The 16,567-nt window shown below is 44.2% G+C and overlaps 1 protein-coding gene across 1 annotated transcript in view; it reads right to left on the bottom strand.

Moving 5' to 3' along the window:
* The window catches only part of AIFM2 (AIF family member 2, ferroptosis suppressor), a 455,616-nt gene that overhangs the window by 1,240 nt on the left and 437,809 nt on the right, over positions 1-16,567 (bottom strand). The gene's annotated exons all lie outside the window — the stretch shown is intronic.

Below are 16,567 nucleotides of genomic sequence, written 5' to 3'. Positions count from 1 at the left end.
CACTTCTGCAGAGTTGGACTGATCATATTGCTTTCTCCTGTCACACAGCAGCCAGCCCTTCACACTATCACACAGTCATTGCACCACTCACTGCAAATATCACATTTATTTTTCACTGTTTATACACCCCTTCAATTTCACACTGTTAGTATAGAAAGTGTTAATATAGACAGTGAGGAGAGAGACTCTGAGAAAGTATCACTGAAAAACTTTACCTGCACCCACACAGAAATGTACATGATTAGACAGTAGTCTGTGCCCAATGCTTTGAGTTAATGAATTACTGTAGACGAGCTCAGAGAGAGAACAGATTCGACCTTTGATACATACTGACGGTAGCCAGTAATCAATAAAACAAACAAATCAAGAAGTTTCTAGTACAATAAACAAACCAGTATTGACAGTAACTCCAGAGAATCATTGTGTTAGGGGTGGTGAGGGGTGAGCGATGCACGCAACCAATCAGCTTTGAAGTCAATTTAGTAGGGAAAGATAAGACGCAGGGAAGAGCAAAATAGGTTGCAAGATCAGGATCACCCGTTCTGCTGTACTGAGGTTTTAGAAATAGACACGTAGTCAGATTGAACAAACCAAATAACAGATAGTCAGATGGCACAAATAACACATAGTCAGATGATTGCGCCAATGAACATAGGAGGGTGGGGGGCTTGGCTTTAGTAGTGTAATGTTGCTCAAATATACCATATATGTCCATTGTCGGTCACATGATTAGTATATATGATTCAGCAAAAATACACTATATAAAGGGCTACCTGCTATAGCCAATTTGAGAGTTGGGTAGCAATCCTACCTGGGTTTGTCACTCTCCCAGTCACTGCCACTGTAAAATAAAACCTTTATACTTTATCACTTACTCTTGCTTGTTTTTCTACTTCAGTTAAGGTCTAACCAACATTCTGGCGACCCAGCCAGGTGGGGTCACGGAGGTCATCACCGACGGCAACCGACGGACAGGAGGACAGGAGACTGGCCATTGGGAATAGGACTGCACATTTCATGAAGAAGGTTAGCAGACACCTGTTTGATCAAAAGTCTGTCTATTTTCATGGGTACTTCTCCACCTGAAGTGGTAGCTGTTATAGGGTGAGGCCAATGCAAACTACATGAATTGATTAAGTTTAAAAGAAAATTGTTATGATAAACGACTACAAGGCATCTAGGGTGTGCATAAGTGAGCTCCACACCGCAGGCTGGTAAGGAAAGCATTTCTGAGAGAACAAATAGGTCTAAAGGAATAAACCAAAACCTTATTCTAATGTTAGAGAGTCAACCCCAGACCAGGTCTGGAAGATCTGAAGAGAACGTAAATTTAAACAAGTGAGTTGATAGGAGACCGTAAAACCCATGATACCACTCTGCAGATATGGCTCATATCAGATGTAGTTTAGAATAAATAAGCAAGTATATTGAAATACGTAAAGGCTCTAAAAAGAACTAAAATAGTCCAAAAATATAGAAGGACAGTCAGCTACCACATACTAGATAAAAAGCTTAGACACAATGCAGGTAGAATGTGAAACATATTAAAGGCATGCAAGATGAATAGGAAAATGAATGATTTCTGCAATTCTACTAAAAAAGATGTACATTTAGAGGTTAAACTGGGGTCTCCCCTACAACACACGTTAAAGGCATTTCCAAGTGACAAGAAAAGAATAAACAAATATAACCAAAAATGGCACTGGGGAACCACAAAAAATTCACATTTGTGGCCAAAAAATGGTTCATTTGACAAAGACCTAGTAGCACACACATTGACATTTATCAGAGCTAAATATAACGGAAATAAATAAAATAAAAGAGAGTTCATTCTTAGCTTATGGTCTATATTTAAAAACAACTTTGAAAATCAAGAGGAACTGCCAAATGAAAGCCCCCTTAACCCTTTCGATGCTCATGACGGAATGGTTCCGTCATGAGCATCGGTGCCCCTGTGCTCATGACGGAACCATTTCGTCATGAGGCCAGGGGCACGAAATCCCTCTGCTGCAGACAGCAGAGGGATTTCTATTTCATGCCTTTGACCTTGGGAGCTGGGGAAGAGCTTCCCCAGCTCCCGAGGCCCCCTCCCTGGTTTCTGTGCAATGAAGATCAGCGCGCAGGTCGCGCTGTCTTCATTGCACAGAAAACGAAACTGAAATGAGCCTTTAGGCTCATTTCAGTTTCACTTTGTATGTGCTCAGGGGGCTATCTCAGCCCCCCGGGCAAGTAGAAAGACAGGAGAGGTATCATTGGCCAAGGGCCCAAACATTTCTTTGATAGGCAATGTAGATTTCGCCTCACAACGTTTTGGGCCCTTACCTGCCGCGGGTACTTGGGCCTCCCACACAAGTGAGGCACCATTTTTACCGGGAGAGCTGGGGGAACGCTGGGTGGTGGTAAATTCGTGTGAGCCCAGTGATGCCACAACTTTCCCACACCAAAATGTGTGAAAAAAGTGATTTTTTCAGCTAAAATTGAGGTTTGCAGGGGATTCTGGGTAAGGAAACGTTGGGGGATCCACGCAAGCCATACCTCCCTGGAAGCCGCCGGGTGTCTAGTTTTCAGAAATGCATGGGTTTGGTAGGTTTCCCTAGATGGCCGCCGAGCACCGGGCCAAAAACCCAAGTGACACCCCTTGCAAAACCAGGTGGTTTTGCGATAGGCCATTTTGATGTCGCCTCACAACGTTTTGGGCCCTTGCCTGCCGCGGGTACTTGGGCCTCCCACACAAGTGAGGCACCATTTTTACCGGGAGAGCTGGGGGAATGCTGGGTGGTGGTAAATTTGTGTGAGCCCGGTGATGCCACAACTCTCCCACACCAAAATGTGTGAAAAAAGTGTTTTTTTCAGCTAAAATTGAGGTTTGCAGGGGATTCTGGGTAAGGAAACGTTGGGGGATCCACGCAAGCCATACCTCCCTGGAAGCCGCAGGGTGTCTAGTTTTCAGAAATGTGTGGGTTTGGTAGGTTTCCCTATGTGCCGGCAGAACTAGGGTTAAAAAACTACAGCTAGTCACTTTGCCAAAAAAGGGTCATTTTTCACTGCTAAATTGAGGTGTGACCACGTTGCGTTTTGCGCCGTTTCCTGTCGCGGGCACTAGGCCGACCCGCACAAGTGAGGTACCATTTTTCTCGTATGACTTTAGGGAACGCGGGGTGGGTGGAAATTTGTGGATCCACGCAGATTCCGGAACTTTCCATCACAGAATTGTGGGGAAAATGTGTTTTTTTGTCAATATTTTACGTTTGCAAGGGATTCTGGGTAACAGACCATGGTGGGAGGCACTCAAGTCACCCCATCCTGGATTCCCATGGGTGTCTAGTTTTAAAAAATGTATAGGTTTGCTAGGTTTCCCTAGGTGCCGGCAGGGCTAGGGTTAAAAAACTACAGCTAGTCACTTTGCCAAAAAAGGGTCATTTTTCACTGCAAAATTGAGGTGTGACCACGTTGCGTTTTGCGCCGTTTCCTGTCGCGGGCACTAGGCCGACCCGCACAAGTGAGGTACCATTTTTCTCGTAGGACTTTGGGGAACGCGGGGTGGGTGGAAATTTGTGGATCCACGCAGATTCCAGAACTTTCCATCACAGAAATGTGGGGAAAATGTGTTTTTTTGTCAATTTTTTACGTTTGCAAAGGATTCTGGGTAACAGACCATGGTGGGAGGCACTCAAGTCACCCCATCCTGGATTCCCCTGGGTGTCTAGTTTTCAAAAATGTATAAGTTTGCTAGGTTTCCCTAGGTGCCGGCAGGGCTAGGGTTAAAAAACTACAGCTAGTCACTTTGCCAAAAAAGGGTCATTTTTCACTGCAAAATTGAGGTGTGACCACGTGGCGTTTTGCGCCTTTTCCTGTCGCGGGTACTAGGCCGACCCGCACAAGTGAGGTACCATTTTTCTCGTAGGACTTTGGGGAACGCGGGGTGGGTGGAAATTTGTGGATCCACGCAGATTCCGGAACCTTCCATCACAGAAATGTGGGGAAAATGTGTTTTTTTTGTCAATTGTTTACGTTTGCAAGGGATTCTGGGTAACAGACCATGGTGGGAGGCACTCAAGTCACCCCATCCTGGATTCCCCTGGGTGTCTAGTTTTAAAAAATGTATAGGTTTGCTAGGTTTCCCTAGGTGCCGGCAGGGCTAGGGTTCAAAAACTACAGCTAGTCACTTTGCCAAAAAAGGGTCATTTTTCACTGCAAAATTGAGGTGTGACCACGTTGCGTTTTGCGCCGTTTCCTGTCGCGGGCACTAGGCCGACCCGCACAAGTGAGGTACCATTTTTCTCGTAGGACTTTGGGGAACGCGGGGTGGGTGGAAATTTGTGGATCCATGCAGATTCCAGAACTTTCCATCACAGAAATGTGGGGAAAATGTGTTTTTTTGTCAATTTTTTACGTTTGCAAGGGATTCTGGGTAACAGACCATGGTGGGAGGCACTCAAGTCACCCCATCCTGGATTCCCCTGGGTGTCTAGTTTTCAAAAATGTATAAGTTTGCTAGGTTTCCCTAGGTGCCGGCAGGGCTAGGGTTAAAAAACTACAGCTAGTCACTTTGCCAAAAAAGGGTCATTTTTCACTGCAAAATTGAGGTGTGACCACGTTGCGTTTTGCGCCTTTTCCTGTCGCGGGTACTAGGCCGACCCGCACAAGTGAGGTACCATTTTTCTCGTAGGACTTTGGGGAACGCGGGGTGGGTGGAAATTTGTGGATCCACGCAGATTCCAGAACTTTCCATCACAGAAATGTGGGGAAAATGTGTTTTTTTTGTCAATTGTTTACGTTTGCAAGGGATTCTGGGTAACAGACCATGGTGGGAGGCACTCAAGTCACCCCATCCTGGATTCCCCTGGGTGTCTAGTTTTAAAAAATGTATAGGTTTGCTAGGTTTCCCTAGGTGCCGGCAGAGCTAGGGTTCAAAAACTACAGCTAGACTCTTCACAAAAAATGTGTAAATTTTCAGTGTGAAAATGTGGTGTTGTGCCACTTCCTGTCGTGGGCACTATGCCTACCCACACAAGTGAGGTACCATTTTTATCGGGAGACTTAGGGTAGTTCAGATTCGTAAAGCAACTGTTATTACCTATTGATTTTTGATACATTTCTCCCTTCCAAATGAAAGACATTGTGTAAAAAAAAGTCATTTTGAAAAATGACCAATAATTGTCATGCAAGTATGAGTATTCCCAATTTCGAAAATGTGCAAATATGCACTGTTTCTAAACTCTGTAATTTGTTCCCATTTCAGAAATACATAGGTGTCTTTCATACCAATTTTTCCATGTATACATTTTCACACTATAATTGCTATATACCCGGAACTAAAAAAAAAAACATTACAAAATGCTGCTCAGTTTTTTACTCTGGGTTTGTTGGGCTCTTGGTGAACCTACAAGTCCTATATATCCCCACAACCAGAAAGGTCCAGCGGATGTAACGGTACATTGCTTTCTAAGAGATGTCATAATTAGAAGAAGTTACAGGTGAAAACGTTGACACAAAAGGCTGCTTTTTTCAACTAATTTTAAATTTTTCCTATATTTAACTGTTAGTTTCTATAAAGAAACCTTGATGGATCTACACAAATGACCCCTTGCTGAATTCAGAATGTTGTCTACTTTTCGAAAATGTATAGCTATCCAAGATCCATTATTGCTTTTCTACCCATTTCTACCATTATCTGGAAGGAGGTTGAAAGCACAAAAAAATGCAAAAATAGGGTATGTCCCAGAAAAATGTCAAAACTGTGTAAAAAAAGTTGGATTTCTGACAAAAATCTGTCATTCCCTAAAAGCTGGAGAAATGGTGATTTCAGCGCCACAAACCCTTTTTTGATATCATTTGCAGAGAAAAACCCAGACGCTTTCATTTGCAGCCACTTTTCCCCATTTTTCACAAAAAAAACAAAAGTTTGCTGTATTTTGACTAATTTCTGGGAACCCTCTAGGAGAATCCACAAACCCTGGGTACCTTTAGAATCCGTATGATGTTGGAAGAAAAGGACGCAAATTTGGCGTGGATACCTAATGTGGTCAAAAAGTTACAGGGGCCTAAGCGCGCACTACCTCAAATAGCCCAAAAAAGGCTTAGCACAGGAGGGGAAAAGGCCTAGCAGCGAAGGGGTTAAAGATTAGAATAAAGAAACAGAGGCAGAGCCTGTGACACCCCTACACCTCCTGCATATGTAGGAATATACCCAAATCTCCTGCCCCCAACAGCTGGATATGAAAACCCACAAGAAGTACAAAATCCTACAACTATTAATTAAAGCCCAAAAGGGGTACAGAAAAAAGGAACAAGATTAGCTCAAAGAAATGTAGGAGCTGGACCGTAAATTGTAAAGTGGAGAACAGGGCACCTTTTAAAAAAAAAAAAATGAAGGAGGACATGACAGATTAAAAGATGCAGCAAATAATTTGGTATAGTATAAGGAGCGAGCAGATGCTGCCTCAGAAGATGAATGAAACACAGAGGAAGAAGAGGAAGAACTAGGAAACCTAATGCAAACTCTAACACAAGCACCATCACACTATTCCTCTATGCCTGCACCCGTGGATCCACTCATGTCAGGGAATATACATAATAATAATAATAATAATAATAATAATAATATGCCACCACCAACTCAAAAGAGTCAATACAGCACCAAGGATGAGAACTGCACACTTCAATAGAATAGCAGACAGGTTATGGGCACATTTAGGAAAGCAAGCAAGAAGACCAGGAATGACTACTAAACGTATGAGCTCATCTGCCAATGCTGTATTGATTGTGAGAAATAAAGATAGAGTAAGAAGTAGAGATCTCACACCTAAACAAATAATATCTGAAAAAAAAGGGGCTATTACACGAACCCCTTCTGTGATTATTTAGCTGGATGAACAGAAGGACAGGCCACACAGGAGAGATCATGGCCCAGGAAAGGATCAGTTGACCCAGACGATATGGCAATAGCAGAACGATGCATCAGGGGTGGGAAGGGGCACTATCATTATATGCAAAAATGTCAAACAGTTTGGGAAAAGTATTCAATACAACAATCTAAAAGCCAAATTCAACAAGGAATTTGTGGCAGGGAAGGAGATAATGATATGGACACCTATGCAATAATTAGTAGAATAATGCAGTTGCCACTAATTCCGAAAGGAGCAGGCCAGTTAAATTATATCCCATGGCCACAGATGGACTAAAAACAAGTTACCACCCCTTTCAGATTAGGCAGCTAAGTGGATTACTAGCTTTGAGGAACATACTGCAGGGATGAACTTATTTATAGGAGACATAAAAAGTCGACTGAGTGGGTTTATTGGAAGCCAAACTGACATGATTTTCAAAACAGCTAGAATTCCAGGACTAACAGAGAAAAAGTTTAAAGGATCTCAATCTAACAATTACAGAACAGCAATATGGGACGCACTGGGGACAAACTATCCCAATAAACCAGATATAGGAGGCATGATGGCAGAGTCAATCGACCAGATGAAAATGTAACTGATTATGTAATAGAATGAAAGAGATGTGGAGTCAAGAAACAGGGTAAGCATGGGAGATCGAAGGAAGTAACACTACATTCTTTTATAACATGATAAAAAGGGGGCTACCAGCAGATGTACAGGCCAATTTAGAGAAAATAGTGAGGTTGGAAACAAAGCCCTGGATGGAAATACTGCCGCATATTGTACACTTTTACAAAAGGAAGGTAGAAAAGGAGAAAGAAAAACTGATGGAAAATGAAAGAGCAGCTGCCAGACTAGTACAACATAAATTAAAAAAGACAGAAACAGAAGGGGCAGTATTGGCTGCAGCACCCCAAAATGTAACGTCGCAACCACAGCGGCAATATTACAGAAAGAACCAGTCAAGTGGTGGAAGGGAAAGAGGAAGTCTTAGAGGAAGTATGGGCAACCGAAAGTCGAAAGAATGCTTCTACTGTCATAAAATGGGCCACATGGCAAGAGAGTGCAGACACAAGAAAACAGACATGCAGACACAAGCAATGCAGATACAGGGGCAGGGACAACAGATACAAGTGCAGGAAAGTGCCCCTTTTTGCATGGTTCCCCCTCACTTTTTGCCTGCTGTTGATGCTCTTTTGGCTAAGTGTGCCCTGGGTTCCTGCTAATCAAGTACCCAGGGCCTATGTTCTTTCCCTAAAACTGTACTGTTGCACACCTTATTGGCAACTCTCTGGCCACATATAGGTCCTTTGTAAAAGATACCAAGGGCCCTGTGACCAGGAAGGCCTCTAAGGACCACAGCACAAATTGCCACCCTTAGGGGCCCTGTACCCTGTCTAAATCCATTCTTAGATAATGTAAGTGCAGTAAGCCATAAAGACTATATGGTCTGGGAGTTAGTCATTAAGAATTCCACAGCAACATAATGGCTTTACTGAAAATTGGGAAGTTTAATATCAAACTTCTCAGCACATTAAACCCACACTTATGCTAGTGTGGGATTTAATGCCCCCTGAAAAACATCCTGACCCTAGTGTCTAGGCTGACTGGCTGCTCGCCAACTGCCAACCCCAGACATATTTCTAGACCCCTGGGTCGAGAGCCTCCCTCTCTTGGGGTCCTGAAGCAAAGCACATCCTGGGCAGAGGTGCCAAGCCTCCTCCCCAGCATGGGCAGGGTCCATGAAGGGGAAGGTTCAAAGGCTTTCCGCCTTTATGAGCTGACCCAGCCATTTGCTGCATCCAGCAACTGGCCCCCACTGGTTCTGACCCCCACTTTGGACAGGAGAATCAGCGGGAAAACCAAGATATGAGGAGAGGTGTTCCCACCTTTGCCATCAGGTGGGGGAGGTGAAGCACAACACTTGGTCCCTGCCATCTTGAAGATGGGGGGACCCAGCCAACCAGAGTGAGGCTTATGTCCTTCTTCCACTGGAGGGTGGCATAATAGGGGGTGTACCCACCCTAAGGAAGGAACCCATTGGTCCCAAACTGTACTTACCTGAATTGCCCCTACATTTTGTATTTAGGGTCAACCTGGAACCTTGCCTCCTCAGCCAAGAAAGAAGAAGAAGGACCGAAGAGCCGTGCTGAAGGAAAAAGAAGAGGACACCAACTGACTTGGCCCCAGTCCTTCCGGCTGGTCCCGACCTCAACCTGCTCCAGCGGAATCCCCGTGTGTCCTGCAGCCAGCAGCCCCCCAGAAACCAGAGGGCCTGCCTTGCCTTCCCCTTGTCACTTGTGAGCACAGGATTTGCTCACCAACAGACTCTGTCTGCACCACTCTGCACCCGACGCCTATGGCCCTAGTTCGAGGGACCCAAGAGCACGAGGAGGTCACCCTGATTGTCCTGGCCTGGGATCAGGTGATCCCTGACCTACCTCAAGTCTCCCGATGATGCCTGCAGTCCCTATCTGGAGGATCCCCCCGACTGCGACCGCAGCCGATAAGGAAAACCAGACGCCTAAAGACACCCCTGTACCCGACACCCGATGGCTTTGGGAGGCCCAACTGACAATGTCCTGCCATCCCACGACATCCTAACTTACCTCTCCAACTGACGGTTGCCTCCAGATCTTTGTGCCTGAGCCTGCAGTGTTTGTTCTGACCAGTGCTTTCCCATTGAAACCAAAAGGGCTCCCGACGTGGACCCAGCACCCTGCACACGTCCGCCCCTGTGCCACTGTGAGTGCACCTTGTGTGCTAACTTGGATCCGCTTTGCCCTGAGCTAAAGCCTAGCAGCTTTGATCCCACATCCAAGTGGCATGCTAGTGAGCAGCCACCAACCGGAGGCCCCCTATCCCCCATTGGATAACATTGGGCCTCAGCATTCTGCACCCTGCTGCCCTAGTGCCGCTGAGGTTGTTCTTTGAGTGCATCCTTGAACCTGGTTCTAACCCCAGAAACCCAACTCCGACAACCAAGTACTTACCTTTAAACCGATAACTTAATTTCCTCCCATGGGATGCATTGATGCTTTTCTGTGAAAAAAGTTTCAAGTGCTGTGTTAAAAATTGTATGAGAACCTAAGAAACTGTAGGGCATATGTATAAAGAAGTGAAGGAGTGAGGCGTTAGCAGTCAATGCTTAACGCCTCACTCCACCACTTCAGAAACGCAAGGCTGCACCATATGTGCAAGAATATGGTGCAGCCTTACGTTTCCCCTTGCGCTGGCACTACACTTAGCTACCTAGCACCAACTCAGGCACCCCTGCACCATAGTGCAAGAGTGTCTGCATACAGTGAAAGATTGTTTATGTGTAGGAATGTGTCCCTTCCTGCACATAAACAATCTTTAAATGCAGTATTGTCACCTCTATGAGTGCTCCTTAATGCAATGTTACAAAATGTCATTTTTTTAAAGATTGTTTATGTGCAGGGAGGGACACCTTCCTACACATAAACAATCCAAGGCGTTTTGCTTTTTCCATGTGTGCTGCACAAGGCAGCAAACATGGAAAAAGCAAAAACGAAGAAAAATAAAGCATTTCTCCTCGTTTCGCCAAGTTAAGACCAGGTTTTCCCTGGTCTTAATTTTGGCGCTGCCTCCTATTAACGCCACCCTTGTAAACAGGGGGCAGCGTCAAAATCAATGGGTGTTGCGGTGGAACGCCCACCGCAACACCCACTGCCCACCCCTTTCATGCTAAGTATAGCGTGAAAGGGGGCCTTATTTACAAGGCAGCCTTAAGCCACGTGTTTGCAAAAAATTACTTACTTACCTTTTATCTAGGAAATGTCCCAGTGTGATATCTAGGCATCTATCACACTGAGTAGAAAAGTAATCTAAAAAAGTAATCACAATGTAATTGCAAAGTAACTGAAAAGTAATTTCATCTGTTTCTGAACATTTGACCTACCTGTAACAAAGCCAACTGCATTCAACTGTATTATACCAGAAAAGTACTATTTTACTTACCTGCACCAAGTCTGGCTTGGTTCTAAAAATAAAATACAACAAAGAAATATTTTTATACAAAACAGTTAGTCTTTCAGTGTGTGACATTTCTTGCCTGAGTGTGTACAATAAATGCTTAACACTACCCTCTGATAAAGCTTTACTGCTCGCCCACACTACCACAAATAGAGAGTAAGCTATTATCTACTTTAACCTCTGTAAGCATTTGGTGATCCACTGGACTCTGTGCACACTAAACCTTACTTTGGTATAGTATATACAGAGGCAGCGTCCTACAACAAGGACAACACATTTGGAGTCCACCCCAGCAAAATAACTTCCAAGGTTATCAGAATCAGGGTACACAAATCCAGCAGCAACACAGCAACCCCTCAAAACAGCAAAAACAGAGAGGAATGGTATCGATGGCAGCAACAAATCCATTCTATGGAAATATGGGAGACAATAGCCAACAACAACAGTACATACAATGAAGTGGCCCACAGAGCATTCCAATGTGTGCAGTTTTATTGGCAATGTATAGATTGAATGAGGAACCCACTGACAGTTGCAATAAACAAAATTCCATATACCTTTCTAGTAGATACAGGGGCAACAAAAACATGCATCAAAGAAGAAAAAACCCATTATCAAATACAGCTATGGACACACATATTCTCTGGGGCAGTAAATAGGTTTCCATTTACAGAAACCATCAAGATGGAAATAGGAGGAGCATACTCCGAAAAACGTTCAGATGGATCCCATCCGAATCCAGAAAAACGGTCATGCATGCCTCCATTAGTAGCAGACTGGACTATGGCAACACCCTCTACGCCAGAATCAACAAGAGACTACCTCGTAAACTCCAGACCGTCCAGAACGCTGCAGCCGGACTGATCCTAGACTTCCCCCCTCACAACCACATCACCCAACACCTCCGCGACCTCCACTGGTTCCTACTCGAAAGAAAAATAACCTTCAAGCTCCTCACTCATGCATACAAGGACCTCTACAACATCGGACCTGCATACCTGAACAATCACCTCTACTTCCACGAACTTGAGACACCTCTGATCAGCTGACCTCTCTCTAGCCACCATCCATGCATCTACAAAACCAGAATAGGAGGAAAGTCCTTCTCCTACCTCGCATCCAAGGCCTGGACCGACCTCCCCTACACCTGCGGCAAGTCCCTAAACTGCTCCAGTTCAGGAAGGACTTCAAGACCTGACTCTTCGGATAACTCAAGCACTCAACGGAACTGCGCCCCCCCATCCCCCCTAGCACCTTGAGACCCTCGTGGGTGATTTGCTTCGCTTTACCAACCCTGATTGATTGACTGATTGATTGATTGATTTAGTAGATGGAAAACTTTTATACTCACCATCATCTCCAGCTAATCTCTAAGGACAGGATTTGATGTCCAAACTAAATATGACAATACATTTTGGCTCCATTGGTCTGCACAACTCCAGGGGTTTCAGAAAAAAGAACAATGATGTTACTTATGAGAGCAGAGATCAATAAACAATACAGAGCCAGGCCCATTGATGAAGGAGGGTTTCTGTAATAGCAAATGCACCCCAACTGAAAGGAAGATTAGTAGAAATACTAAAAGAATTCCAGTTCAGATGCCAAGGAACACCCCAATCACAGCAGTTGCAGTACACACCACTCTTGATAACCATAGGTGGAATTGAAATAACTCCCACACATGGTATATTATTGGCCACTGACAAGCACCAATCAACATGGGCATGTGTAATATTCATGAACCCCGGACTAAGATTACAAGACCTACTTGATGAACAACTGTTTGAAGAGAATAAATCAGCAACTGTTTGACAATGCAGTAGTGATTCGAGTAGAGGTAGAGATAAGAACATAAATACCCAAGCCAAGTTGCAACTCTATGAAAGACCAAGATTTAGCCAAAGTACTACCACAGTTGTAGACAACAGGACCATATGATGTAGGTTCGATACAGACAGCAACACCTGTAAAAATTACCATAAAGGCAGGAGCACTTTTAGCTACGGTTAAGCAGCATCCATTGTTAAAAGAAGCAGATGAGTGGATAGCACACACTATTACAGCATTGGTGCAGCAGGGGGTACTATATCCAGGTGTTTCACCCTGCAATACTTCTATATACATGGTAAAGAAATCAAAAGGGGGTACTTGGAGGATGGTACAGGATTTTCGCCCACTTAATAAAATAGTGGTAACGAGTTCCTACTGGACCCGGATCCGTCAATAATATTGCCAAACATCCGACCTGATGCAAATCATTTCTCAGTGATTGATTTGAAAAATGCTTTATATAGTGTCCCCCCACACCCCAAAAGTCAATACCTGACAGCATTTACCTATAGAGAAATCCAGTATTTGTATACTTGTTTGCCACAAGGCTACTGTGAGTCCCCTAGTATATTTAACAGGTTAGTCAACAAGCATTTACAATGCCATCGGTCTCGCCTTTGGGACGTTATAAGTATTTAACCCCACAGAAGAGATACAGGTCTTGCAAAAAGCGCAAGCACTGTTAAAGGCTCGACCTAAAAACGATGATGTGAGGATACTCCCGATGGACATACCTTGATGTAATGACTCCCAATGTAATGGTAGGTAAAGTAAGAACAGACAGGGACTTGGGCACAAATGCAGAGAGTAATAAGTAAAGGTGAGCCAAATAGCTTAAAGCTCTCCAGCCCATGTATCTTTCAAACACGAATTAGAAATAAAACACACCATTCTCTGAAGGAGCACCATGTTAGGATGACTCTGGTGTTTATGGTAGAAAGGGAAGGGGTGACTGGGATTAGAGCAGAACAGCACAGTCCTCCTGCCTGCCCCCCTCCCATCTGTGCTGATGTGGCACATGTGTGTCCCTTTTGCAGCACTGTAGCTTGTCTTGATAAAGAGCCCTAGTTCCCTGCAGCTTGATAAACAAATGATGGCAGGTGCTTAAAAGTTAGGCTCTTTCTGTGGAAGCACACATCTGGCCAAATCAAAAGCTGTACTCCGGTGACCCAACATCTGGGTGGCCCCAATGTCCCTCCCTGTAGCTCTGTTGTTGATTACATCACCTACCGCTACAGCTGCACTGTTAAGGCAGGCCTAAAAAGATGGAAATGTACTTTTTCCCCAGTCTGCCCCTTCTCCTGTACCGCCCCTTTCTATTTTCACCCTTTTGGCCCATTGACCTTGTATGCGTGCTGAACTGCTGTTGTGCTGTATGTGTTCAATGTGTGAGGTACGCTTGCCCTGCTTGTGATGCATGAAAAAAAACCTCACAATAAAAAATCAAATACTATTGGCTTTGTCAATGCTTATGTTTTTTAAGCAGTTGACTCTGCAACTCTGAGCGTGTGATGCAATGAAACGTACACATCTCTACCTCTGCCCCAGTGCACTCGGTTATTCCCCGACACTAGGTTTGAACGATTCGTCATCAATAAGGGAAAAGTCTGGGGTTTGCAGATCAAAGACTAGTGTCCAGATTTTCAGACTAATTACCCTGCTCTCCGAACTATCAAAAATACTTCAGATGTGCAGTTGCGGAACCCACCTCGGTTGCAATTAACCCCAAACTCAGCAATGCGGTTGCAACAGTCTCTGTAGTTATTGAAGGAAAAATGGCGTGATCTGGGACTCTGGCTTATTGCTTAGGCTACCATTCACACACATCCTCGCAGACTCCATAGTGCCAACAACAGTAAAACAGTACAAATATGGAAAGATAGAATGCTGAACTGCCCGACACAAGGATTCAAATTTAAGAAGGGTACAGCAGACATCAGCAGCAGGCTCTAAACCGGCTGAGCTATACTGAGGGAATAGTAACATCATCGAATATGTGCAGATGTTTCCAGCAGAAGCTACTACCCCTGAGCTGTTTTAATAAAGGTGGATACAATACTTGTTTATTTCTCTTTCACCAAAGGATATCCAGCTCGTGGAGGACTTCGAGCCAATGCTACAGAGGGCTACTAAATCCAAGTGACTCGGGAGGTTTTTTACGTAGCAGAGCAGGGTGAAGAAATGTCCCAGTTACGGTTACTTGGAAAAAGGAAATGGCGTGTGACTGTGGTTGGGGACAGAGGATGACAGTGCTAAGGAAACAGGACCTTCCTACACCCAATGGGCTTACGTGCTGCGTTGTGTCCTACGAGGATCACAGTGCTTTGTAAAGCATTTTTACAATGCAAGTGATCCTACAGGGCGCACACCAGGATCTGTAGCTTATCATTTCAACCAAATGATATCAGGGCAAGATCTTTTCTCAGTGGTGCATCCAACAAACACAGGCAAGGTAGCAGGATTTAATTTTCCCAAGCCTGTCTGGGGAAGGAGTCGGAACTTTGGAGGGATCAAATTCTTTAAGACCTTATAAGCATTTAGCCATCACGCTCAACAGAGGGGCTGACTGTGGTGCTACAAACAGAGCTGCTGACTTTGAGACTGGGGACCCGGGTTCCAGCCTTGGCGTCCGCTCTCCCCGAATGTAATTTAAACAAACCAACATGTCACAACAAAAAAGAAAATGAAACATTCCCATTTGCTTAAATGATCAGGTAAACAAAAGCCTTTCATGAATGCGTTGAGGATTGGGTGCCCTGTTAGGAGGAAGCTTGCCTTGCGATCGGATGGCAACCAGAGGATAGGCTGCATGCCCAGACGGGGGGAGGAGACATGGCGTGCTCTGCGAGCGAGGAGGAAGTGGGAGGGACAATTGAGAGCGACCTAAAAATGACCTTTTAAACTTCCAGCGTGACAGTGTGCTGCTGCATTATGAGGATGACATCCTGATAAGTAGAAGGTCAGAAGAGTAGTGCAAAAAAGATACCACCAATTTGTTAACTGTCTTAGAGCAAGGAGGGTACAGAGTTGAAAAGGATAAAGTACAATACACAGTTCATAAAGTGCATTACTTGGGTGAAATAATATCCGCCTCAGGACTAAAAGTTACACCAGAAAGATCAGAATGTATCAGGAGAAAGAGAGAGACTAAAACAGTCAAAGAGATGCAACAGTGGGTGTTTGATTACAGTTCACTGATAGGACCATTATTGCAGGGAATGAAAGAAGCAAACCAAACATAAGAAAAATACATTGGACAGAGGAAATGACAGTAATGTTTAAGAAACTAAAAGAAGAGATAAGTGTTGCCCCTGTGTTTGGTATACCAGATTACAATAAATAATTCTACCTTTTCTGCCATAGTAATGGTACAACCATGGCAGCAGTACTAACACAAAAATATCCTTTGGGTCATAAGCCAATCGCCTACTATAGTGCATTATTAGACCCAATATTGAAAGGACAATTTTTCATGCGAACAAGCACTTGCAACCGCTGCTTTTGGTGTTGAAAAAAGCACACCTATTGTGATTGGCTCTTCCATACTCTGTATGTGGAACATGCAGTGTTTCAAAAAGTCAGTGACCTGGAGCACACCCTTATCTTATGTATGTAAAGTTCCTTACGTTTTCATCTAGTTTGGCAAGCATCACTCCATTAGTGCCCCGTTCCATGGCACTTTGCATAATTAATCCGATAATGTGACTCGCAAATCACGGGTCAACCGAGTTGCACAGCCGCATGTACATAGGTATGCTAATTAATCCACCTCAACCATGGTGTATCCAATTTCATCCAGATTTCATTGCTTTAATTTAATAAGTCTTTGTGTCACGTCAAAGGTTATAAAA

The sequence above is a fragment of the Triturus cristatus genome, chromosome 1_2 (assembly GCF_964204655.1).
Source record: "Triturus cristatus chromosome 1_2, aTriCri1.1, whole genome shotgun sequence".
Lineage (NCBI taxonomy): Eukaryota > Metazoa > Chordata > Amphibia > Caudata > Salamandridae > Triturus > Triturus cristatus.
Note: the sequence above shows the minus strand (reverse complement) of the source record. Positions and strands in the feature narration are given on the sequence as shown.